This window comes from Dasypus novemcinctus, chromosome 6 (genome assembly GCF_030445035.2).
Source record: "Dasypus novemcinctus isolate mDasNov1 chromosome 6, mDasNov1.1.hap2, whole genome shotgun sequence".
Lineage (NCBI taxonomy): Eukaryota > Metazoa > Chordata > Mammalia > Cingulata > Dasypodidae > Dasypus > Dasypus novemcinctus.
In genome coordinates, this window is record NC_080678.1 from 104,083,025 (window position 1) to 104,109,583 (window position 26,559).

The 26,559-nt window shown below is 44.3% G+C and overlaps 1 long non-coding RNA gene across 1 annotated transcript; it reads left to right on the top strand.

Moving 5' to 3' along the window:
- Positions 1 to 644: 644 nt before the first annotated feature.
- On the top strand, positions 645 to 13,225 carry LOC131278774 (uncharacterized). Its single transcript, XR_009186212.1, has 2 exons — positions 645 to 781; positions 11,705 to 13,225. It is a non-coding gene; the product is annotated as an uncharacterized lncRNA (long non-coding RNA).
- Positions 13,226 to 26,559: the final 13,334 nt, after the last annotated feature.

Below are 26,559 nucleotides of genomic sequence, written 5' to 3' on the forward strand. Positions count from 1 at the left end.
TTCGAATGCAGCCCTGAGCCCAGAGCTTGTTCTAACACGTTCCCAGACAGCGCACGCTACAGCCCCGGCTCTCCCTGCGGCGGGTGAGGCTGGCTCAGTGGACACCCAGCAGCGTGGACACGGGGACATCAGCAGTGCTGGGCCAGGGCTGGGTCCTGGGGCCCCAGAACCTGCTGGCACATCTTGTTCCGCACCCGGGGACCCCTCCTCGCCCCCTTCTCAGGGGAGGGGAAATGGACGGTTGCTCCTGAGCCTTCGGAGCTGCCTGGAGGAGCCCCTGCGGGGGGTGGGGTGGGGTCTTCTCTAGTTTGCACCTTTGAGAGCCACGCCAGCCTTGCTTAGGCCAAAGCATGTCATGAAAGGCTCAGACCTCAAGGCTGAATTCCCTGCGCCCCCGCCCACGGCGTGGCAGCTCCTTTCCCTGCAGCAAGGGCAGCCCTGGGCCACCCCCTTGGGGTGGCTGGGGTGAGCTGTGACCTTGGGGTCAGACGCCCGAGGCCTGGCCCCGACGTCCCACCGAGGCACAGTGCTGGGGTGCGGTTCCACCTGCTTGGTTTCCCACCTGTACAGTAAAGGTGCCGCACCTGTCCTACTTCCTGTCGAGGTCTGGAAATAACAACGGAAGTGACGCGGGTGAAACGCCGCGTGTCAGCAGCCCCCCTCCAGGCCCTCCTCCCGGTCAGGGCCCCTGGGCTGGTGGGGTCTGCGGAGAGGACAGCCGCCTCCTCGCCGGGGAGCCTGCGCTCTGTCTGCAAGGACGCCACGCTGACTGTGCACACAGGTGTGTGATTCTCCCCCACTAAGAAGTCCCTTTTTTAAAAATACCCTGTCTTGAGAAATGGCTCCGAAAGGACGTGCTCGTACGCTGAGCGCCGCGCAGTCGCAGTCGTGGCTCGCCCTGAGACCTGCTGAGCAAGAGGCTCGCTGCTCTTATTGTTATGGCTATTTACCGGCAGATCCTGCTGTTGGAGAAAAAGCCTGGGATTGTTGTGAGCTCATCATGAAACGCCTCGTTATGGAAAACTCTTCCTGAACGGTGCAGCAGGGTGGATGCCAGTGTAGACGGCATTCGTTCCCAGGAGCTGAAAAGCGACTGGCAGAGTTGGGCTTAAGTGAAAATGTGTACAGTTTTCTCAAGCCAAAGTTGCATGTTTCAAGAGCCTTGAGTTTTCCCAAATCCAGTGTTAGCTGAGAACATTTGCCTCTGCTGCAGGGGACAGCGTCACCACCGGCCCATCGCCTCCCCGGGAGCCTCCCCGTTAAAGGCCCCCAGAGCGCTGTCTGATGCCCTCCAGCTGCCTCTCTGCAGGGCCAGCTGCCCCCAGGCAGGACTGCCGGGCAGACCTCTCACCCGGGAAGGAAGGGGCAACGGGAGCCTCCCGCAGCGCCCACGGGGAAAAGCCAGGAGGCCTGGGTAGGAGGTGAGGCTGCCCCCGGGGGCAGTGGCAGTGCTGGAAATTTGTCCCAAAACAATCTATTTGAGACATATATATGGAGATCTAAATTAGCATTTTTCAGCATTGTTAAGATACCATTTCATAGTCTTTGTGCTTCTATTGTTTCTGATAAGAAATCAGCCATAATTCTTATTGCTTTTATTATAACTTTATTTCCTCTGTCTGTTGTTAAGATTTTCTCTTTCTCTTTGGCTTTCAGAGTTTGACTATGATAGCCTTGATGTGGTTATCTTTTATTTCATCCTGATTAAGGCTGCTGTGCTATAAAAGAAAGCAATTTAATTCTATATAAGGCAACTTTACCACAAAAATTAGGAATTGATAGCTACATTTATCAAGCATTAAGAACACAACCAAATACAAGGAAAGTTTCTTCAATTTGCTTTAATTTCTGTAAATACCAATCACCACCTGTAGTTACTGTCCTAAACAACTTGCAGGGCCTTATAACTTAATGGGAAGAAGACAAGATTTTACTAGTGACACAAATGGCTGGGTAATCTCTAAGGAGGAAAAGTGGCGGGGTGACGGTGGATGTCTTAGTAAGCAGCACACCATCAAACACTAGATGTAGAGTCAAGACTTAGAAATTGTCTCCCCCAAACCCTTTATTTCACCCAATGCCCATGGTCACCACCCCTGCCATGTTACCTTCTTTTTCCCAGCCCACAGCTATGGCCTCTTGGGGAGTCTTTTACAATCAGTTGACTGAGGAAGGGAAAACTCAGGCCTGGTTTACAGATGGTTCTGCATGATACACAGGAACCACCTGAAAGTGGTCAGCTGCAGGACTACAACCTTTTTCTGGGACATCCCTGAAGGACAGTGGTGAGGGCAAATTCTCACAGTGGGCAGACTTCAAGCAGTGCACATTTGGCTTGGAAGGAGAAATGGCACAATGTGTGTTTGCCAACTGATTCATGGGTTGTTGCCAATGCTTTGGCTGGGTGGTCAAGGACTTGGAAGGAACATGATTGGAAAATTGGTGACAAAAGAGGTCTGGGGAAGGTATGTGGATAGAACTTTCTGAATAGGCAAAAACATGAAAATATTTGTGTCCTATGTGAATGCTCACTGGAGAGTGACTTCAGCAGAGAAAGATTTTAATAATCAAGTGGATAAAGGAAAACAGTCAGTCTCTTTCCCCAGCCAATCCTGTCATTGCCCAATGGGCTCATGAACAAAGTGGCCATGTGGTAGAGATGGAGGTTATGCACTGGCTCAGCAACATGGACTTCCTCTCAACAAAGACCTGGCTACCACCACTGCTGAGTGCCCAATCTGCCAGCAGCAGAGACCCACACTCAGCCCCTGATATGGGACCCTTCCTTGAGGTGCTGAGCCTGCTACTTGATGACAGGTTGATTACATTGGGCCACTTCAATTGTGGAAGAGGCAGCAATTTGTTCTAAGTGGAAGAGACACATACTCCAGATGTCTTCCTTGCATGCAATGCTTCTTCTAAAACTACCATCCGCAGACTCACAGAATATCTTATCCACCACCATGGTATTCCACACAGTCTTGCTTCTGATCAAGGAACCCATTTCAGAGCAAATGCTATGCAGAAATGGGCACATTCCCATGGAATTCACTGGTCTTACCATGTTCTCCATCACCCTGAAGCAGCTGTCTTGATAGAACAGTGGATGCCTTTTTGAAGACTCAATTAAGGCACCATCTAGGTGGCAATACCTTGCAGGGCTGGGGTGATGTTCTCCAGGAGGCTGTGTATGCTCTAAATCAGCATCCACTCTATGGTGCTGTTTCTCCCATAGCCAGGATTCATGGATTCAGGAATCAAGGGGTGGAAATGGGAGGGGCACCACTCACCATTGCCTCTAGTGACACACTAGGAAAACTCTTGCTTCCTGTCTCTGCAACCTTAAACTCTGCTGGTCTACAGGTTTTAGTTCCAAAAGGAGGAGTACTTCCACCAGGGAACAGAGCAATGATTCCATTTAATTGGAAGCTAAGACTGTCACCTGTCCTTTTTGGGCTCTTGTGCCTCTAAATCAACAGGCAAAGAACAGAATTACTGTTCAGGCTGGGGTAATTGATCCTGACTATCAAGGGGAAATAGGACTACATCTACACAATGGAGGTAAAGAAGAGTTTGCCTGCAATAGAGGAGATCACCTATGATATCTCTTAGCACTACCATTACCTGTGATTAAAGTCAATGGAAAATTGCAACAGCCCAGTCCAGGCAGAACTGCCAATGGCCCAGAAACATGAGGAATGAAGGTTTGGGTCACCCCACCAGGTAGAGAACCAAAACCAACAGAGGTGCTTGGTAAGAGTAAAGGGAACATGGAACGGGGAGTCGAAGAAGGAAGTGATAAATATGAATTTAAACCATGGCATCAGTTACAGAAGCAAGGACTGTAATGGTCATGAATATTTCTTCCTTGGTTTCTTATGAACGTGTTTGTATATGTACATAAAATGAAAATATTTGTTTTTTTTCCCCTAACATTTTCCCTTATCTTATGATATGAGTTGTATTAGTTTCATGCCATAGTATTTCAGGATGACAAGTTTAAGAGTGAATGTTATCCAAGGCCTTGCACCCTATTCTGGAGGAAATTAGTGCATTTCTGGTTGTACACAGGAAAGGTGAACATTGTTAGGCAGAAATATAAGATATATAGATATATATATATATCTGTTATTATTTTTATTTAGAGGCTAAATATTGTTTAAGGTGATGTGTATGGCTGCCAAGTTGACAAGCTTAACTGTATTGGTTAAGCGAATGTGTCAACTTGTCCTGGTAATTGTGCCCAGTTGTTTGTTCAAGCAAACACTGGGCTAATTGTGATACAAGGACAATTATGGACTTTAGTCATCAGTGAGTTGATTGTATAAATGGCTTATTATATCTATAACAACTAAGAAGACTGTTGTCAGCAATGAGTGGTGTCTCATCCAATCAGCTGAAAGCCTTAAAAGGGGAAGTGATTTCAGCATTCAGGGAGAGAGAATCCCCATCTTTATTTCAGAGAGCCAGCATCTCCTAGGAACTCATCATGGACCTTCATCAGAGCCCCTGGTTTGCAGCCTGCCCTGCGGAATTTGGACTTGTGTATCCCCCTGGTCAAAGAAGACAATTTTATAAAATCTCATACTATTTGCTGACATTCTCTGTTTGCCTAGAGAACCCTGGTTAATGCATCCCCTTCATTTTTTTTTTCCTACCTCCTGCACTCCTGGCCCACCCTTCTCCTCTCCTTACATCCTCTCCTCTGCTCCCCTGCAAGGTCTAACCCAGGATGCACCTCTCCCCCTACCCCATCTCAAGAAGTCAAGCTTCCTTGGCATTTCCCAAGCCAATGAGCAAGGTCAGCCTTACTTTCTGTAGCAGTTTGATATCGCTCATGTGTTCCAAAAAGAGATACTGGATTTCGTAAACTGGTCTGTTCCTCTGGACCTATTAGATTGTATTAACTTCAGAGGTTTCACTTTTGCTTGATTAAATTATGATTAAGACTTTGAGAGAAGCTCTATTACATATGGCAGAGGAGCCGGGAAGAGAAACGAGTCATTTGCCTGATAATTTATAGTTGACCTTGTAGAGAGAGCAGAACAGCTAAGCCAGGAGAGAAATAAGCCCCAGGAGAGAGACAAGCCTTATGCCAGCCTAGAGCTAAGAAAGGAAGCAGCTGGGACCGTGGTGCCTTAAGAGGAAAGAGGAAGGCTGAACCCTCGCAGACATCACCCGCCTTCTTGCTCCTACACGTGGCCACTGATGAGGTGAGAAATTACCTCTTATGGTACCTTGAGTTGGACTCTTTAGGGCCTGGTAACTGTAAGCTTCTACCCCAAATAAATGAAACCCAATGGAATTCTGGTACTTTGCATCAGATCCCGTTTGACTGCCTAATACACTTTCTAACTATGAAAGCCTGGCCCCATCAGAAAACCATGAAACCTGTAAGAGGGCTGTTTTGATAACCTCTCTCCTCCATGAATCTGTTCATATTTGCCAGAATTCTCCTTATCTCAAGGCAGGATTGAATTTTATAGCATCATTGACTGCTGTGAACAGCAGTGCCTTCTGCAAAGCTTGCTCTTATAAAGCGCCCTCCACATAAACTTTACACCTAATCTCCACGTAATAACATCACCCTAAAGGTCCACAAAGAGGGCAAGTGCAATGATAATGTCAAAGGGATCAATAAAAAGAATGAAAGATTCTAGAATATGACTGCTATCAGGCCCTTGGAAAATGTGAATTGAACACCCTCGATTTGCAGATGTGGGCACTAAACCCAGGTTGATGATAAGATTTTCTGAGGTCCACTGAGATTCAGGTCTGGCTGGACCCCAGGTGATGTGAACACTGCCTGGCAGCCTGCTGCTGAGGCCACACTGTGTATATGTTTGTGTGAACCTGCTGCTGAGGCCATACTGTGTGTGTGAGCCTGCTACTGAGGCCACGCTGTGTGTGTGTCAGCCTGCTACCAAGGCCATGCTGTGTGTGTGCACATGTGAATGGGGTAATGTACTGACTGCTGCAGATGGGTCAGGGGCCTCCACAGTCTAGGTGGGTAGGTTCCCCAAAAGAGCAAGGAAAGGCTTTGTGACTTGACCTCGGTTTCCATTTTAAACGTGAGCTTTAGGGTGTGTGTGCAAGTGTGTATGGGTGTGCATGCTTAAACATGTACTTATATGAATTCTGCATGAGTATGTGAATGTATGCATGTGTGTGAGTGTGTGATTTTGAAGTATGTGCATGAATGTGAGAATGCACGAGTATATGTGGAAATGTGAGTGAGTTAATGTGGCTTGTGAACATGTACATGAGTGTTAGAGTATAAGAAAGGAAATGTGCACATATGAGTTTCTGCACACACGTGTACACACATACGAGTGTGGCATGAGTACACGTGTATGAGTATGGGTATGGAGTATGTACACACATGTATGAGTGTGCACACATGTGTGAGTCTGAGTGTGTACAGTGAGTGCACACATCAGTGAGTGCATGTACACGTGTATGAAGTGGGTTCACACATGTATGAGTGTGTGAGTGTGTGCATATGTGTATGTACATGTGTGCGAGTGCATCAGGGCATTAGTGCTCAAGGTCACGTCCCTCTCACTCTGCAGCCCATCCCCACCCAGCCCCTCTCTCTGCAGGGCACTCACCCCTAGCAGGCGGTTTGCCTGGGTCCCCCCAGTGAGTGGCCTGAAGGCTGGAGGCAGCCTGGCCCCTGGGCTGCCCATCCCCACCCCCATCCCCACCGGGCCCTGCTGTGGCGCCTCCTCCTCCCTCAGTGAGGAGGCTGATCCTGAACCCCAAGGAGGCCGACCCCAACCCCAGTTCACAGGCCACTGGGAGGGTAACCCCAAAACCCAACAAGGAGGCCGACCCTAACCCCTGTTTGCAGGCCTCTGGGAGGGCAACCCCAGCCCCAACTCGCAGGCCTGTGGGAGGGTGACCCTGAAACCCAAAAGGAGGCCAACCTCAACCCCAGCTTACAGGTCTCTAGGAGGGCCACCCTGAATCCCAACTCACAGGGCTGTAGGAGGCCAACACTGAACCCCAACTCCCAGGCCTCTGGGAGACCCGCCCTGGCCAGAGCTCACAGGCCTCTGGGAGGCCGACACTGAACCCCAGCCTGCAAGCCTCTGGGAGGCCTGCCACGGCCCAGCTCGCAGCCACTCCACTCTTACCCGGCGGGCACCTGCAGGGCTCTGGGCCCAGGCTAACCCCCTCGCCAGGCCGCTCTTGCTCCCTGAGGGCTCCTCTCCAGCTCTTCCCACAAGGGATCTCGCCTGAGCCGAGTCCACAATGCACACCCCATTTCTTCACACCCTAGTCCTCACTGGGGCTGGTTAGCTTAGCCCCCACAAGATCTGTACCCCCAGAATCTTCACACCAGACTGTGCTCAGGGAGTCTTCCATGAAGTGTCAGGGACCACCGCACCGGGCATGGAGAGCTCTCTGTGGAGCCCCTGCCATGTCACTGCGCCCACTTCCTGGCCTAGGGAATTGCCCCCCACCACATCGCTGCTCATCGGCACTGCCAGGCCTCCACGCACCCCAGCCAGGAGCCTGTGCACAAGGCAGGGACCCCACAAGCCCTGAATTCAGATTCTTAGAGGGATTCCAAATGGTGCAGAAGACTATGTGAGGTGACAACTTTCAACTATGTCACTTCTGGTGTAAATAATTCATTTTAAACTAAATTTTGAAAATAGTTCAGTGAAGATAATGAAGATTTAAATTCTGTTCAGGTTCAGCCAAAAGCAGGAAAATGAATTCTACAGGAATACTGCTCTGGTGTCTGCTACTCTGCGGTTTTCTCTTTATGTTAGCTATCATTTATTTTCCCAAGGATGCAATACAAGAAGCTCCATTAAAATAGCATGGACTTAACATTAAAATTCCAAACAAAATGCCATTCTGATTGTCACTACAATTGTCCTGTCTTGGGTCAATCCTCTCCCTGTGCACTGGGGACTGCGCTTTCCACTAATTACTGCCACATCTATTGACATTGCATCCATTCTTGCGTTCACGGAACAAAGACTCTTTCAGAGCACTCAAAGCCCTTTTCAAAAACTCAAATAATGGTCCAATAGTTCCCCCAAGAAATTTAAGTTTGCATTTTAGTAAAAGAACCTAAATCAACAAATCTTTCCAATATTCACAGCATCTTTCTTATCTTGGAAATAAGGAGATTTTTAAGTTCCTTGGATGAGAAATCCACTCATCCCCTTCTGGCCCTTTCCAGCAGGTCAGAAGCCCATATGCTGGCCTAGGAAGCACCATGCCTTGCCATCCTCACCGTGTCCCCCTGGCGGGGGGAGTGGCTGGGAAGGCTGGGCTGGCCGCCACCCACCCACGTGCCTCAGTGGAAAGCCTTCCAGTCAAGCGCAGGTAGTTTATGCACAGAAAGCAAAGACCCCGTAACTCTCCTACTTAACTCGACCTTCAACATCTAAAGATGTTGGAGACAAAAAGTTACTCTTGGGGCCACTTCCCTTTTTTTTTTTTTATATTAAAATTATTTATTTTTACAAATTACATTCAAAAAATACGAGGTCCCAATCAACCCCACCACCCCCACCCCCCACTCCCCCCACAGCAACACTCTCTCCCATCATCGTGAGACATCCATTGCACCCAGTAAGTACATCTCTGAACATCACTGAACCCCGTAGTCAATGGTCCACATCATAGCCCACACTCTCCCATCCATCCAGTGGGCCCTGGGGGGATCTACAATGTCCTATAATTGTCCATGAAGCACCACCCAGGACAACTCAATGTCCTGAAAATGCCTCCACATCTCATCTCTTCCTCCCCTTCCCCAAACCCAGCAGCCACCATGGCTACCCTTCCCACACCCATTCCACATTTTCTCTGTGGACATTGGATTGGTTGTGTCCATTGCACATCTATGTCAAGTGGAGACATAGATTCCACATGGATACTGGATGCACTCCTCCTGCTTTCAGTTGTAGACACTCTAGGCTCCATGGTGTGGTGGTTGCCCTTCTTCAACTCCATGTTAGCTGAGTGGGGTCAGTACAGTGGGTTCCTGATACTAATGGCTATGCTTTTGAGCCTATACATCTGCAATAAGAACAAGGCCTAGAGTAGCACTGGGCCTGGGAGTTTCCTCCTGACAGCCTTCATGTTACTCAAATGGGGCCACTTCCCTTTCAAGTGCGTTTAGCTTTGGTCACATGTGTACAGTCTGGCTGCACTGGCTGTCGAAGAAAGAGACCTGTGTGGTAACGAGGAGATCAGCGAGTGTACGGAGAGGCACTCCTCCTTGCCTTCACCCAGGAGCAGCCCAGCTGGACTTCACAGCCACCCAGGGGCACGGGGTGCCCACGGGCCAGCAAGCAGGAGGACAGGCAAAGAGCCTTCCCCACAGCCCCAAGGGGATGAGGCTGCACGTGCACATGTGTGAAGAGACGAAGGGTTCATCTTCTAGAATGTTCCCCCAGGAGCCGTTTGGCCCTGAGGGCATGACGAATTGTGCAGCCGCAAGCCTCAGTTTCTGCATCTGTAAGTGGGGAGGGGAGCACCTCCCTCCCGAGGTGGCACAGAAACTGGGGGTCGATGTGGGCCATCGGTACCCAGCCACCTGCTCTGGGGCCGCTCTGGGAGCTGCCGCCGCCCATCTCGCGGCAGACGGTCATGGACAGGCTGCACTGGGTGTAGCATCCGAGGCATCCAGGAAGAGCTCAAGTACAGTTAGCAGCTGCCAAGACCGAGGCGTAGACTCAGAGTTGTTATCGCACTCAGGTTTTACTTGGAAGTCAGGAAGCTTTTAAACCTCACAGGAAGGATGGATTAACTCTGTCCTGGGAGGCTGTACTAGTCAGCCAAAGGGGAGCTGAAGCAAAATACCAGAAGTCTGTTGGCTTTTATAAAGGGTATTTATTTGGGGTAGGAGCTTACAGTTCCAGGCCATAAAGCATAAGTTACTTCCTTCACCAAAGTCTTTTGCCACGAGTTGGAGCAAGATGGCTGCCAATGTCTGCCAGGGTTCAGGCTTCCTGGGTTCCTCTCTTCTCAGGTCTTGCTTCTCTCTGTGCTCAGGTCCTGTTTCTTCCACAAGGTCATCTGAAGACTATGAGGGTCTTTAGGCTTTGCCTCTCTCCACAAGGTCAGCTGTAGACTATCAGGTGAACAGCTCCATCTCTCTCCCTGGATTTCTGCCATGTCTAAGGAGCCATCTCTACTCCTCTGTGTTCTTCTCCTGGCTCAGGTCCTCTTCCCAGGGCTGGCTTCTCTTTCCTCTGTGAGCTTACTTCCTGGGGCTCCAACTTAAGGCTTCAGCATCAAACTCCAACAGCAAAACCCCTCAATTCTGTCCTTTGCTGTGTCTTATATGTGAGTCCCCACCCACTAAGGGGCAGGAACTCAACACCCTACTGATGTGACCCAATCAAAGCCTTAATCATAATTGAATCATGCTCAGGTACAGACCAGTTTACAAACATACTCCAATATCTATTTTTGGAATTCATAACTATATCAAACTGCTACAGAGGCTGATGACACATTCTGGAAATTGTGCTTCTGTTTGGAGGGATGGTGGCACTGAGCAGTACAATGAGCTTCTTGCCTGCCCCCCTTACTGTGGCTTTAACGGAAGCAGCATAGATGGGGAGTACTTCCTGTTGGTTTGTTTATCTGAGAGAAAGTTGTTCATCTCTTTCCCCCATAATTTTTGAGAAAAAAATTTAATCGATATATGAGTGTGTAAAAAGAAAATTTACTATGGCTAAGAGACTTAAAATGGAATTGGAAGATTACTCTTAAGCAGGTCTCAGCCAGATATCACAAACTGCGAAAGTGTGCAAAGCCTCAACACCTGCATTCCCCAACACCCTAAGAACATCCGGGCACCAAAAGCAAACCCTAGATAAAGGACTCAGCCAACCTGAAGGACACCTGGAGCACACCAGGTCTCCACCAACTTCAAGCAAGTCTTCCTTTTCTTTAAAAACCCTTGCCTGAAAGACCAAAGCAGGATAAAATTTGGGTTCCCCCCTGAATCTATGCTCCCCAAGTTGCAATTTACACTTTTTCTGCTTTGCACCCTGGTTTATTTCTAGACTGACAGCTGACTAAATAGACCACAAACACCTGTACAGCATTTACCAAAAATCACACATGTGCACACACACATGCACACTCAGACCTCCACAGTCACACACAGATACAGGCACACACACGTGCACACATGCACACATGTCATTGGTAGTCCTTGTTGAATAATTTGAAAAGAAGCTGTACTGCCATGAATCTTGACCTTAAATTCATTGTGCTTCTTCCAAAAATACAGAACTCCAGAATACTGAGAATAGCACTGTTGGGGCAAAATCAGTAATAACAGCTCATATGTAGCCCATGTTTAAGCTTCTGCCTATCATGTAGGAGGTTTGACCCCTTGGTTAATTTATTTTTGCAACTATTTAGTAAATTGTGGTCTGATTACCTGAGCTCACAGTAATACCCTTGTTTCAGAAGAATAATTCATGCAGTAACTTTAGCACCCATGTATGATCCTTGCCTGAATGATCACATTGCATTTAAAAAAATGTGGATTTTCTAGTATTTGCCTTCTTTTAGATGGTGTCCCTTATTATGTTCTGCTGTTTAGAAAGCTCCCTCTCCTCCTTTTCTCTCTCTTTCTCTTCTCTTATAAGATGTTGGTGGATGAATGATTCATATAAAATCCACTGCAGTCAGTGTTCTTTTGCTCAAACAGTTCCAAATCTGAACGACGGAGACCCCACAAGGATCCTAATGCTGCTGGTGAGGAGCCTGTAGCATAATGGAAAACTTGGCTGGCCTTTGTCCCCAGTTCCTGGGGAAGCAGGAATCAGTGTCTTTGGAACTTCCCATTACAGGAGCAGCTTTCCTTCGTGGTGGGCCTGGACCAGGCAAGAGCTAATGAGATGGTGGGTAGGGGCCTCACCAGAAAGACCAGCTGTGATTAGGGGATGGGGGCAACAAGTCACACTGTATCAGCTCACTTCCCTGACCTCTGGGAAGGAAGGGGTTTGCAGACTGAGTTTAACATGTGATTGGACGTCTATGATTCCACAGATTCCATCAATCCTGCCTACGTAATCTCAAATAAACTCCAGACAGTTGATGCTCCAATGAGCTTCCACGACTGACTTTTTCAAGGAGACCTCGTGCCTTTTAGAACCCAAATTCTGGATGTTATTTCATCTATTTTGATATTTCATGAGGAATAGAAGACAAAGATGTTATTTTATAAACCTTCTGAAATCTGTTAACAAAATCAATATCCAATGTATTTATGTGTTTTAAGTATATTCAAATGCTGGCTTATAATAATACAAATGCTACTTATTTGAATTTTTAAAAACTGTGTTTTATAAGTTAACTATAATTACTTCCTTAAGCTATCAGATAGAACTATTTATTTTCCTATGACTTCTATATATTTTTTAATGTTACATTAAAAAAATGTGAGGTTCCCATATACTCCCCACCCCCCTCATCCCACTCCTCCCTCATCATTATTTATAGATAAGATAATAAATCAAATACAATGAGTTCTGAGGAAGCTGCTGACATGGTACCTGGGACTTATAGTGTAAAAGTCTTGTCTCTTACACTAAAATAATGCTTAACTTTATAAATGAAATGCATAGATTCTAGATTACCACATTTTCAAATTTGGCCCTGAATCTTTGGAAATGGATGTGAGTTCTCAAGAACATCACAACTCTGAACCACGGGACAGACAGAATGACCTCCTCTTACTTTCCCCCCTCAGATCTGAAAAGCAGGTTTTCATGATAAATGTCTTAGAGGGACAACAGGCAACATATTGACCTGAGCCCACTTGGACCTTTACGTCTTTACAACATCCACTGCCAAGTACTAGATACATAGAAGCCTGATGCAGTCATCAGATGTAGAGTCAATTTGCTGCAAAATGGATACCTAACCCAACAGCTTTACAAGCATCACAATCACTTTTTAAACTCAACAATAAACATTGATTTTTGTTTGATAAAATATCAGTTCTGGTGAGTTATATTCTTTAGCTATGCATAAAAGTGATGTAAAGAGGGCTTTATTGTCTACTTATTTCCTGTAAATGGTTTTCAAAAAAATATATGTAGGAGTTAATGATCAATTAGTCAAATTTCTATTTCACTTTGTTTACTAATCCTGCTGGTAAAATGTAAAGAATCAAGCTTAATATTAAAATGCAGGCTATCTACATAAGCTTGCTTTGGTAAACAAATATGGGTCAAGTTTCTATCTGTGTCACTGAAGTACTGATCCACTTAAAATATGGTCTCACTTAAGGGAAGCTGGAGATAGATTGAATTAGATTCATAAACATTCTGCAGTGTCTGAATTGTCACTCACAATTCCTGAGAGGGATTCCCTCACAGCCACCCAGTAGCCCTACCTAGAGCTAAAAAGCAGAAGGTCACTCAGATCAAGGGTGCCCTGGCATGGAGCACTTCACAGTCACTCCTCTCCCAGCTCACTCAGGAGTGCAGGTTCCTTACCTGAGAGCTAAAAGAGCAGGAACGGCTGTGACAGTTTGAACTTCTTTTACAAATCCCAAAAAGAGAACTAATTCCTGTGGGTGTGAGGCCCTTTGATAGGACTACATCAGTGAGGCGTGACTCAGGTTGAGTCTCTGCCCTCTTGCGGGGTCTGATAAAAATGGAGGCACAGAGAGAAACACAAAGAAAAGGGAACTCTGCCACATCTGACCCAGCTGTGTGAGAGATGAGGGATCACTTAAGCAGGAAGCCCTCAAGAGGCTTGGCCCACAGAGCAGCTCAAGGCTGAGAAGATGAGCCATCTGCCTGAGAGCCCACAGCTGAACCCAGGAAGAAGGTGGTGCAGCTGAGGCTGAGAGAGGAGGCTGGCAAGAGACAAGCCCTGTGGCTGGCTGCCCAGAGCTGAGCTCCAGGAGAGGGGAGGCAGAGGCCTCTGCAGGGTCAGCAGCAGCTCCACCACATGGCTGGACCTGAGAAGGCATCTCTGCTGATGCCTTGATTTGAACATTTCATGGCCTTGAAACTGAAGGTTTTGCCTTAAATAAAATTCTCATTATAAAACTCAACCCATTTCTGGTGCTTTGCATCGGCAGCCTTTGGCAAACCAAGACAACTGCTTTGTCTAGTTCATGGATAAGCATCTCAGCAAAAGCCACAGGCACTTGAAATCAGGTCACCTGACAAGAGGAACAAGGGGCCGTCAGGTGGGAGGAAACTCAAGGGGCGAGAGGGGTCAGGGGAGGGGCTCGGGGTCCATGGGAGAAACACAGACACAACTTGTGACCAGGAAAGAATGAGGTAGGGTTAAAAGCTGGGACCTTACATGGGAGTTCCACAGTTCAAACCCCGGGCCTCCTTGACCCATGTGGAGCTGGCCCATGCACAGTGCTGATGCACACAAGGAGTGCCGTGCCACACAGGGGTGTCTCCCATGTAGGGGAGCCCCATGTGCAAGGAGTGCACCCCGTAAGGAGAGCTGCCCAATGCGAAAGAAAGTTCAGCCTGCCCAGGAATGGCGCCGCACACACAGAGACCTGAGGCCAGCAAGATGACACAAGAAAAAGAGACACAAATTCCCGTGCTGCTGACAACAACAGAAGCAGACAAAGAAAAACATGCAGCAAATAGACACAGAGAGCAGACAACTGGGGCAGGGGGGAAGGTGAGAGAAATAAATAAATAAATCATTAAAAAACCAAAACAAACAAACAAACAAACAAACAAAAGCTGGGACTTTGACTCTTCTCTCCCTTTCCCTGCAGATTTTTTCCCACCTGCCTCCCCAGAACACAGAGTACCTGCAACAGGGAGGCAGGCAGGGCCAGCCTTCAACCCTGCTGTTCAGTGCCTGCATTCCCCCTAAGGGGCCATGCAATTGAGAACAAGTCATTATTAAATCACGTGACCTACACCTGCTAGGAAGACCAGTCTTATTTGATTAAGATAACTTGGTATTCATAATAACATTTATTTGAAGGTATTAAGTTAACTGAATGCAGAACATTAAAAATAAAATTACTCTAGCACAAGCACTCAAAGGAATATTATGAAGTGATTAAAATGCTGCTATTGTAGAGTACTGAAAAATGAGCATGTGATCCTCATCACTTAAGAGTGACACATCAGGTGGCAGACTTGGCCCAGTGGTTAGGGCATCTGTCTACCACATGGGAGGTCCGCAGTTCAAACCCCGGGCCTCCTTGACCCGTGTGGAGCTGGCTCATGTGCAGTGCTGATGCGCACAAGGAGTGCCCTGCCAAACAGGGGTGTCCCCGCATAGGGGAGTATCACATGCAAGGAGTGTGCCCCATAAGGAGAGCCGCCCAGCATGAAAGAAATTGCAGCCTGCCTAGCAATGGTGCTGCACACACAGAGAGCTGACACAACAAGATGACGCAACAAGAAGAAACACAGATTCCCGTGCCTCTGACAACAACAGAAGCAGACAAAGAAGACACCGCAAATAGATACAGAGAACAGACAACCAGGGTGGGGGAGGGGGGAAGGGGAGAGAAATAAATAAATAAATCAGTAAGTAAGTAAATAAAAAAATAAATAATTTTTTTAAAAAAAGGAGTGAGGCATCATACGTGAACAGTATAATTAAAAGTGTGTGAAAAGTTAAACATTGGGGAGAGGATTCTGGGAAGATGGTGGAATAAGGAGCTTCAGAACTCAGTCCTTCCAGAAGAACAGCTATTAAAAAGGCACAATCTGTTTGAAACAACTATTTGAAGCTCCAGAGGCCAGTAGAACATTGTACAGCATCCAGGAGACAGGGTGAGGAAAAGGCTGATAAATTATAGTAAACTGTTCTCTTTGCTTGGTAAGTACCTGGTGCCCACCCCCCACTCTCTTTTCAGGCCTCTGTGGGGTCCAGCTGCTGGCTAGTTCACTGGAGACAGAAAAGATCATAAAATCCCAAGACCAGAAGTGGGAACTGATCATTGCTTTGGGAACAGTTAACTGAAGGATTATATTTTCTGGGCAGGCCAGGAAGGCTCAGCTTTTGGATCTGTGGAAGAATCTCTTGGTGCTCCTCCCTTTCCCATTCCCAGGGCACTTTGGACCTGGCCTACCACTCTTTGTGGGTCCCTGACTCTTCTTTGATTGGGAAATACTGACTTGGGAAATTCCTCTCCTAAGTGTCTCTTCTCCCAGAATTTGCCCTCCAGGCAAGAGCAGCATGAGACAACAAAAGTAGTGTAAAAAACTATAACTATAAAGGTACACAGTTTTGGGGAAAAAGCTAGTGGCTTCAAACACCCGGAGAGGCAGCTGTGTCTCCTAGGAAACAGAGAGGACAACCAAACTCCTGTAAATAAGGGAACTGTAAAACAACTAACAAGCAAAAGACAAAGACAAGACACAAGCCCAGAAACACAGGGAAAACTTTACACACTGCCTTCGCCTTGGGCAAGCCTTCCTGAAAGGAGGGCTGAAATTCAAGAAAATCTCTGTCTTACAACAAGCTGATTACAAAACCAAGAATCAGACATCTAAGGGAATAAATCCCTGGGTTAACAGTTAAAACTACTTAAATGTACAGCATGCAACAAAAGAGTACAACACAAGCACAAAACAAGAAATCGTAGCACATACAAAGGAAAAGGATAAAAATGCAGAAAACACCAATGAAGAAAAGACAAACTAAATGAAGTTCTTAAAAATGCTCAAGGACCCCTGGATGGAACGTGAGAGAGTCTGGGCTATGATGTGGACCATTGACTATGGGGTGCAGTGATGCTCAGAGATGAACTTACCGGGTGCAGTGGATGTGTCATTATGATGGGAGAGAGTGTTGCTGTGGGGGGAGAGGGGGGCGGGGGCGGTGGGGTTGAATGGGACCTCATATTTTTTTTAATGTAATAATGTAATAAATAATTTTTAAAAAAATGCTCAAGGAGATTGTATTAGTCAGCCAAAGGGGTACTAATGCAAAATACCAGAAATTGGTTGGTTTTCATAAATTGTATTTATATGGGGTAGGAGCTTACTGATACCAGGCCATAAAGCATAAGTTGCTTACCTCACCAAAGTCTATTTCCATGTTTTGGAGCAAGATGGCTGCCAAAATCTGCGAGGGTTCAGGTTTCCTGGGTTCCACCCTTCCTCAGGCTTCTCTTCCCTGGGTTCAGGGTTTCTCTCTTCCTGGGGTTTGCTTCTGTTTCTTCTGTGAGCTTACTTCCTGGGGCTCCAGCTTTAAGGCTTCAGCATCAACTCCAACATCAAAACTCCAACACCAAAGGCCCTCAAACTCTGTCCTTTGCCATGTCTTTCATATTTGAGTCCCCATCCACCAAGGGGTGAGGACTCAATGCCCTCCTGGCATAAGAGGTTTATCTGATTACTTAGTCAAGTAAATCTCTGAATCCAGTATAATCTAATATGCCCAGAGGAAAAGATCATTTTACAAACATAATCCAATATTTCTTTTTGGAATTCATCAATAATATCAAACAGCTACAGAGATGAACAAAGATACAGAGAAAGAACTAAAGGATATCAGAAAAACAATGAATGAACAATATAAGAATCTAAGTAAAGAAAGAGAAATTTTAAAAGGGAGCAAACAGAACTACTGGAGATGAATACCACAATAACTGAAATGAAAAATTCCCAGGAGGGTTAAAATAACATATTGGAGCTAGCAGAAGAAAGAATCAGTGAACCTGAAGGCAAGATACTTGAAATGAGTCAGGCTGAGGAGAAGAAAGAAAAAAGAATTATGGAAAGCTAACATAGCCTAAGACATCTCTGGGACACCATCAAGCATACCCATATACACATTATGGGAGTCCCAGATAAAGAAGAAAAAAAAGGGGCAGAAGGAGTTTTCAAAGAAATAATAAAGAGAATTTCCCAAACTTAGCAAAAGATGTGAATATGCATATTCAGGAAGCTGAGAGAACATCAAACAGGATAAATACGAAGAAAAATACACCTCATCATATATTGACCATACTATTAAGTGTGAGAGAGTTCCGAAAGCTGCAAGAGCAAAGCAAGGCACTATGTACAAGGGAGACCCAATTAGATTGAGTACTGATTTCTCATCAAAAGCTGCAGAGGCAGGGAGGAGTGGGGTGAGGGGGGTGGGGGGTATATGGGGACCTCAGATGTTTTTAATGTAACATTAAAAAAATAAAGACAGGGAAACGGACTTTGGCCCAGTGGTTAGGGCGTCCGTCTACCACATGGGAGGTCCGCGGTTCAAACCCCGGGCCTCCTTGACCCGTGTGGAGCTGGCCATGCGCAGCGCTGATGCGCGCAAGGAGTGCCGTGCCACACAAGGGTGTCCCCCGTGTGGGGGAGCCCCACGCGCAAGGAGTGCGCCCCATAAGGAGAGCCGCCCAGCGTGAAAAGAAAAGAGCAGCCTGCCCAGGAATGGCGCCGCCCACACTTCCCGAGCCGCTGATGACAACAGAAGCGGACAAAGAAACAAGACGCAGCAAATAGACACCAAGAACAGACAACCAGGGGAGGGGGGGAAATTAAATAAATAAATAAATCTTTAAAAAAAATAAAAAATAAAAAATAAAGACAAAAAAATAAATCATTGACACTAAAAAAAAAAAAGTCAAATTTAAAAAAAAAAGTTGCAGAGGCAAAGGCAATGGATTGAAATACTTAAAGTGCCAAAAGAAAACATTCTCAGATAAACAAAAGCTGAGGGATTTCATCTCCATTACAAGGAATATTAAAGGGAGTTCTTCAGACCTGAAGCAAAAGGATACTAGACAGTGCTTCAAAGCAGCATATGTAAATAAAGACCTGCAGTAAAGATAATCATTTGGGTAATTATAAATGCCAGTATTATTATAGTGTATTGTTTGTTATATAACTCCAATTTTACTTCCTACAGGTGCTAAAATGCAAATGTATAAAATGTAAATATAAATCTATGATTTGTACATACAATGTACAAAGATAGAAGTGGTAACAAGTACAAGAAAAGGGAGGTAGGAAGTAAGATGGTGGCTGACTGAGCTTACCTTTCAGTCTCTCCTGGGAAGAGGCAGCTGGGCACCACTGGAGGTTCTCTGAGAACAGGCTTTTTCGGGATTTTTGCAGGGCAGGAAGTGTCTGGACATCGATTTGGAGGGAAGGTAATGGAGAGGATTGGTCTATAAGATATCATTTGGGTTCTATTGCCCGGAGGTGAGACCTGCACACAGGCTGCCCCCTCCTTGGGGGTGGGGGGAGCTGTGGTATCGCTGCTGCTGCCACGTTTTTTGGTGGCTCTGTGGTGCTGGGGAATTCGCAAGTCCTGGGCGGGCTGTTGGGCGGATGGGACGGGACGCCTTTGCAGATAGATTTGGGGAGACAGACGGTGTTTTGTGGTGAAGCAGGGGAATTTTTGATTGCGGACACAAGTAATAGCGCTTGCGCCTGGAGCCCCACCCCCACAAGCCTGGCTGCCGATCTGCAATGGAATTAGATTGTAGACAATAAAGGGACGTAATTGGGAGCTTGTTATAGGGTGCGGCGAGGGAGGGGGACACATCTGGTAGCCGATTGGGGAATATTTTGTGAAGCTTGGGAACACTGGTTTTGTCTGAGTTTCCTACTGGAGCCCCACCCACCGGCTGGACTTCTGATCTGCGCCATTAAATTGGCTGTGGCGTAGAGGCGCCCTCAGGCAGCCATTGTGTAGAATCACAGGGTGGGAGCTGTCCAAAAGCTGAACTGACGATATATCCTAATATAATAAACTGAGTAAGTGAAATGCAGGGTTCAGACATAATATAGAATTTGCAGATCTGACTTCCCCCATAGGGCTGGCACACAGCTGCGGGGATCCCTGAGGGCTGTGTTACACTGCGGGGCTCTTAGGCTTCCTATTGACCAGATTTGAGGTGGCCAGGTCTGAATCCCCCAAACTCTGGTGGCCCACACCCCAGAGACTCACACCTCTTGAGTCTTCAATATCTCAGACTTTCCACCCCTGAATCCATCACACCCTGAGGTTCATCTGAGGTCCTTGAATGCCCTAGCCTTCAATGTTTGCATTTTTTCCTTATTGTTTCATTTTGTTTTGTTTTTATTTTCATTTAACCTTATTTTTTATTTTTTTAATGTCCTGATTGATAATATTGCGTTATTCCCTAGTCTTTTCTCCCAGCGTATCCACTAAAATCCTTTTTTTTTTTAAAATAAAGTTATTTAGGGTTTTTTTGTTGCTGTAGTTCCTTTTGTAATTGTGGTTTTTATTTATCTATTTTTGTCTTTCCCCTACTTGTTCCCGACCCTTTGCCCACCCCCTTTTTTCTTTCTTCCTTTCTTCACTTCTTTCTTTCTTTTTTCTCTCTTTTTCTATTTTCTCTCTCCCTCTTGTCCCTCATTTTCTACTTATTTTATTTTAACTCAATTATATAATAGGTGCTACAGGGAACACCTCACAGTTGCTGGGTTTTCTCATCCTCCACTCCCTCATTTCTGTGTGAACCGATTTAGACTACCTACATTCTTCCCTTTCCCCTACAACTTGATATCCGCCATCATCTACTGTCTCTCCTATATTCCACCTCCCACCTCCCTTTCTTTGATCCACAAAGTGTCTAACTCTTAATTTCTAATACCTTTGTTTTGTCTTCTGTCTGGTATCCACTCCTGAAAATATTACCTTTCTTTTCTCTTTCGCTCTCTCATGAAAACAATAGCTTTCTAGCTCATATCATATTCCTCCCTTATTCATTCATCTACCTCATAATAGGTACTCTACCTACTGCTATAACTCTACACAATTTACATGAATTTAACCTCCTTCCTCCCAGATTTCATATTCTTGCTTTGTTAACATATATCACCAATACTACTTTACACTTTTCCCTTGCTTACACAGTTGCCTTTCCCCGGCACTAATACTTTACTTTCAAGTGAACTTAACCAGCAACAAGAAATTAGAATAAGAAGAACAAAGGGACAAAGAGAAGATATAACACTTATGCAAAAACAACAGCTAATTAATCTCCAAGACTAGACAAAGAAGCTAAGGAGCTGATTAAATCCATCAAGATAAAATGATGATGAGACAGCAACAAAAATCTACAAACCAAACCAGTATTCAGGAAAACATGGCTGAATCCAATCAACAAACTGAAAATCAGGGAGCAGAACTTCACACAAGCAATGAAAGATCTCAGAACATTTATCATCGACAAATTTGATGAAGTAATGAAAGAGGTTAAAAACATGAAGACAACACTTGGAGGGGAAATTGCAGACATATGCAAAAACATAACAGATATGATGGGAATGAACTCAACAGTTCAAGAAATAAAAAATACACTTGTAGCAAATATCAGCAGACTAGAAGAGGCAGAGCAGAGAATTAGTGATGTGGAAGACAGTACATCAGAAATCAAACAGATAGTAGAAGGGGTCGATAAAAAGACAGAAAAAATAAAGCTAGGACTTAGGGACCTGAATGACAATGCAAAATGCTCAAACATACATATTATAGGCATTCCAGAAGGAGAAGAGAAGGGAAAGGGGTCAGAAGGAGTGTTGCAGGAAATAATGGCTGAAAACTTCCCAAATCTACTGAAAGAGACATATGTACATATCCAAGAAGCACAGCGTACTCCACTAGTCATAAACCCCAACAGGCCCACCCCAAGACATATACTTGTCAAATTATCCAATGCTCAAGACAAAGAGAAAATCCTAAAAGCAGCAAGAGAAAAGAAAACAATCACATACAAGGGAAGCTCCATAAGATTAAGTGCTGATTTCTCATCTGAAACCATGGAGGCAAGAAGGAAGTGGTATGATATAGTCAAGGTACTAAAGGAAAAAAATTTCCAACCAAGAATACTCTATCCAGCTAAACTAGCGTTCAAACTTGATGAAGAGTTCAAAATATTCGCAGATAAACAGAAACTGAAAGAGTATACCAACAAGAAACCTCCCCTTCAAGAAATTCTAAATGGAGTTCTGCAGGAAGAAAGGAAAAAACAGGAAAGGCAGAGTTGGAGGAGAGTATAAGAGCAACAAAAAAAGACAAAAATAGAAGGGAAAAAAATACAAACAAAACATCACAAACACAAATCCAATCAAAATATGGCTAACACAAATAATTCCTTGAAAGTAATAACACTGAATGTCAACAGATTAAACTCACCTATCAAAAGATTCAGACTGGGACATTGGATAAGGAAATATGACCCATCTGTATGCTGTCTGCAAGAGACACATCTTAGACCCAGAGACGCATGGAGATTGAAAGTGAATGGCTGGAAAACAATCATACAAGCAAACAATAACCAAAAAAAGGCAGGAGTAGCTATATTAATATCAGACAAAATAGACTTTAAATGTGAAAGAATTGTGAGAGACAAAGAAGGATACTACATTTTAGTGAAAGGGAAAATCTGTCAAGAAGATCGAACAGTCATAAGTGTTTATGCTCCTAACAAGGGTGCCCCTAAATACGTGAGGCAAATGCTGGAAAAACTAAGTGAAACAATAGATACATCTACAATTATAGTGGGGGATTTTAATACATCACTATCAACTCTGGACAGAACATCTCAAAAGAGAATCACTAAAGAAACAAAACATTTGAACAGTATATTAGAGGAGCTGGATCTATTAGACATATATAGATCATTACACCCAAACACAGCAGGATATACATTTTTCTCAAGCGCACATGGATCATTCTCCAAGATAGACCATATGCTAGGCCACAAAGAAAGGCTGAATGAATTCAGAAAGATCGAAATCATACAAAACAATATCTCTGACCACAGTGGAGTCAAGCTGGAAATTTGCAAGGGACAGAGGCCCAGATGTCACACCACGATTTGGAAATTAAACAGCACACTCTTAGAAAAACAGTGGGTCAAAGAGGAAATCTCAAAAGAAATCAATGACTACCTTGAAACAAATGATAATGATATCACAACATACCAAAATTTATGGGATGCAGCAAAAGCAGTACTGAGAGGGAAATTTATAGCCATAAATTCAAATATCAAAAAAGAAGAAAGACCAAAAATTGAAGAGCTAACTGCACATTTGAAGGAATTAGAAAAACAACAACCAAGTAACCCAACAGGAAGAAGAAGGAAGGTATTAACAAAGAAGTAAATGAAATAGAAAATGAGAAAGCACTTGAAAAGATAAACAAGACCAAGAGCTGGTTCTTTGAGAAGATCAACAAAATTGACAAACCTTTAGTGAGACTAACAAAGAAAAAAAGAGAGAAGATGCAAATACACAAAATAAGAAATGAGAAAGGTGATATCACCACCGACCCCACAGAAATAAAGACTATCATAAGAGGATACTTTGAAAAACTATATTCCAACAAAAATGACAATTTAGAGGAAATGGACAAATTCCTAGAAACACATAAGCAACCCATATTGACGAAAGAAGAAATTGATGATCTTAACAAACCAATCACAAGCAGAGAGATAGAATCAGTCATTAAAAATCTCCCAACTAAGAAGAGCCCAGGGCCAGATGGCTTCACAGGTGAATTCTACAAAACATTCCAGAAAGAATTAACACCAATCCTGCTGAAACTATTCCAAAAAATAGAAACAGAAGGAACATTGCCAAACTCATTCTATGATGCCAACATTACCCTAGTACCAAAGCCAAACAAAGACACCACAAGAAAGGAAAATTGCAGACCAATTTCTCTAATGAACCTAGACGCAAAAATACTTAACAAAATACTTGCTAATCGTATTCAAGAACACATTAAAGGAATTATACACCACAACCAAGTAGGATTTATTCCAGGTATGCAAGGATGGTTCAACATAAGAAAATCAATCAACGTAATACACCATATAAACAGATTGAAGGAAAAAAATCACATGATTATATCTATAGATGCAGAAAAAGCATTTGACAAAATACAGCACCCTTTCTTGATAAAAACACTCCAAAAGATTGGAATATAAGGAAATTTTTTGAACATGATAACGAGTATATATGAAAAACCTACAGCCAACATTGTTTATAATGGAGAAATCCTAAAATCCTTCCCTCTAAACTGAGGAACAAGACAAGGATGCCCATTGTCTCCACTCCTATTTAACATTGTCTTAGAAGTACTTGCTCGAGCACTGAGACAAGAACCAGATATAAAAGGCATTCAAATTGGAAAGGAAGAAGTCAAAATTTCATTATTTGCAGATGACATGATCCTATACATAGAAAACCCTGAGAGGTCTACAACAAAGCTTCTAGAACTCATAAATGAGTTCAGTAAAGTCACAGTTTATAAGATCAATGTGCAAAAATCAGTAGCATTTCTGTACACCAATAATGAACAAGATCAGGAGGAAATCAAGAAACAAATACCATTCACAATAGTAAATTAAAAAATCAAATACTTAGGAATAAATTTAACTAAAGAGGTGAAAAACTTATACACCGAGAACTATACAAGACTGTTCAAGGAAATCAAAGAAGACCTAAATAAATGGAAGAATATTCCTTGTTCATGGATAGGAAGACTGAATATTATTAAGATGTCTATCCTACCAAAACTGATCTACACATTCAATGCAATCCCAATAAAATTCAACACAGCCTTCTTTAAGTAACTAGAAAAACTAACTATGAAATTTATTTGGAAAGGAAAGAGGCCCCGAATAGCCAAAGACATATTGAAAAAGAAAAATGAAATTGGAGGAATCACACTACCGGACTTCAAAACATACTACAAAGCTACAGTAGTGAAAACAGCATGGTATTGGCATAAGGAGAGACACACAGACCAATGGGATCGAATTGAAAGCTCTGATATGGAACCTCACATATAAAGCCATATAATATTCGATAAAGCCACCAAACCCTCTCAACTGGGAGAGCGTGGCTTATTCAACAAATGGTGCCTGGAGAACTGGATAGCCACATGTAGAAGAATGAAAGAGGATTACCATGTCACACCTTATACAAAGATCAACTCTAGATGGATCAAACACCTAAATATAAGAGCCAAGACCATAAAAACCTTGGAAAGCAGTGTAGGGAAACATCTACAGGACCTTGTAATAGGAAATGGATTCATGAATATCACACCAAAAGCACGAGCAGCAAAAGAACAAATAGATAAATGGGACTTCCTCAAAATTAAAGCCTTCTGCACCTCAAAGGAGTTTGCCAAGAAAGTAAAAAGGGAGCCCACACAGTGGGAGAAAATATTTGGCAACCATATATCTGATAAGAAACTTATAACTTGCATATATAAAGAACTCCTATTTCTTGAAAATAAAAAGATAAACAACCCATTTAAAAAATGGGGAAAAGATTTAAATAGACACTTCTCTAAAGAAGAAATACAAATGGCTAAAAAGCACATGAAAAAATGCTCCAAATCTCTAGCTATCAGGGAAATGCAAATCAAAACTACAATGAGATACCATCTTACTCCCATAAGATTGGCAGCTACGAGAAAAACAGAAGAATACAAATGCTGGAGAGGATGTGAAGAAAGGGGAACTCTCATCCACTGCTTTTGGGAATGCAGAAGGATTCAACCATTCTGGAGGACAGTTTGGCGGTTTCTCAAAAAACTAACCATAGATTTGCCATATGACCCAGCAATACCACTGCTGGTTATATACCCAGCAGAACTGAAAACAAGAACACAAACCGATATATGTACACCAATGTTCATAGCAGCATTGTTCACTATCGCCAAAAGTTGGAATCAACCCAAATGCCCATCAACAGATGACTGGATCAATAAAATGTGGTATATACACACAATGGAATACTACTCAGCTATAAGAACAAATACACTACAAACACACGTGATAACATGGATGAATCTTGAGAATCTTATGTTGAGTGAAGCAACCCAGGCATTGAAGGACAAATACTACATGACCTCAATGATATGAAATAAGAAAGCTGCCTCAGAGAGCTAGAGACTGAACGATAGGCTTACAGGAAATCGGGGGTGGAGGAAGGATGTGAGCCGACGTCTGCAGGGGTGGAATTTATGATGAGCTGGCGGTAAGTATGAACAAAAAGAAGAGATAAAATGGTGGCAAGGGGTTGCCTTTGGGTGGGGCTATGTGGGTTTGAGGGGAGCTGGGGATGGGCGGATGGGTAATATTGCCCAAAAAGTGGGGGGAGGGAGGGGTAGCATACAAACATAGGAGAGTGTCAGGTGTTGGTTGAGAGTAAAATGCTGAGAAAATCGTATCAAAATATAATTAAGAGGGTTACTTGTTTAGGATGCTCAGAGGGGATGGTCTGATGCGGGACGGGCTCCTGGGAAATGTCTGAATGCTCATTTTGCCAGAGTGGGTGGTATCTTTGGGTAGAGACCCAAGTAGTGAGAGTGGGGGTGGACCCACATCCTGGGGAGGACTAATGCCATCAAATAGAGGGAACTGTATCTCTCTAGAGAAAGGGTGGCTCCCAGGGCATTGGGGCAGTTGAGCAAGTTGGGCCCTGAACACTGTTGCAAGTGTCTCTGGACATGGCTCCTCGGGAAATGGAGGTTGGCTGTCACTGTGGGCACCAAGGGGATGGGAAATGGATGTTAAATGTGTGAAAGCAAAGTAAATGTGGGGTAAGA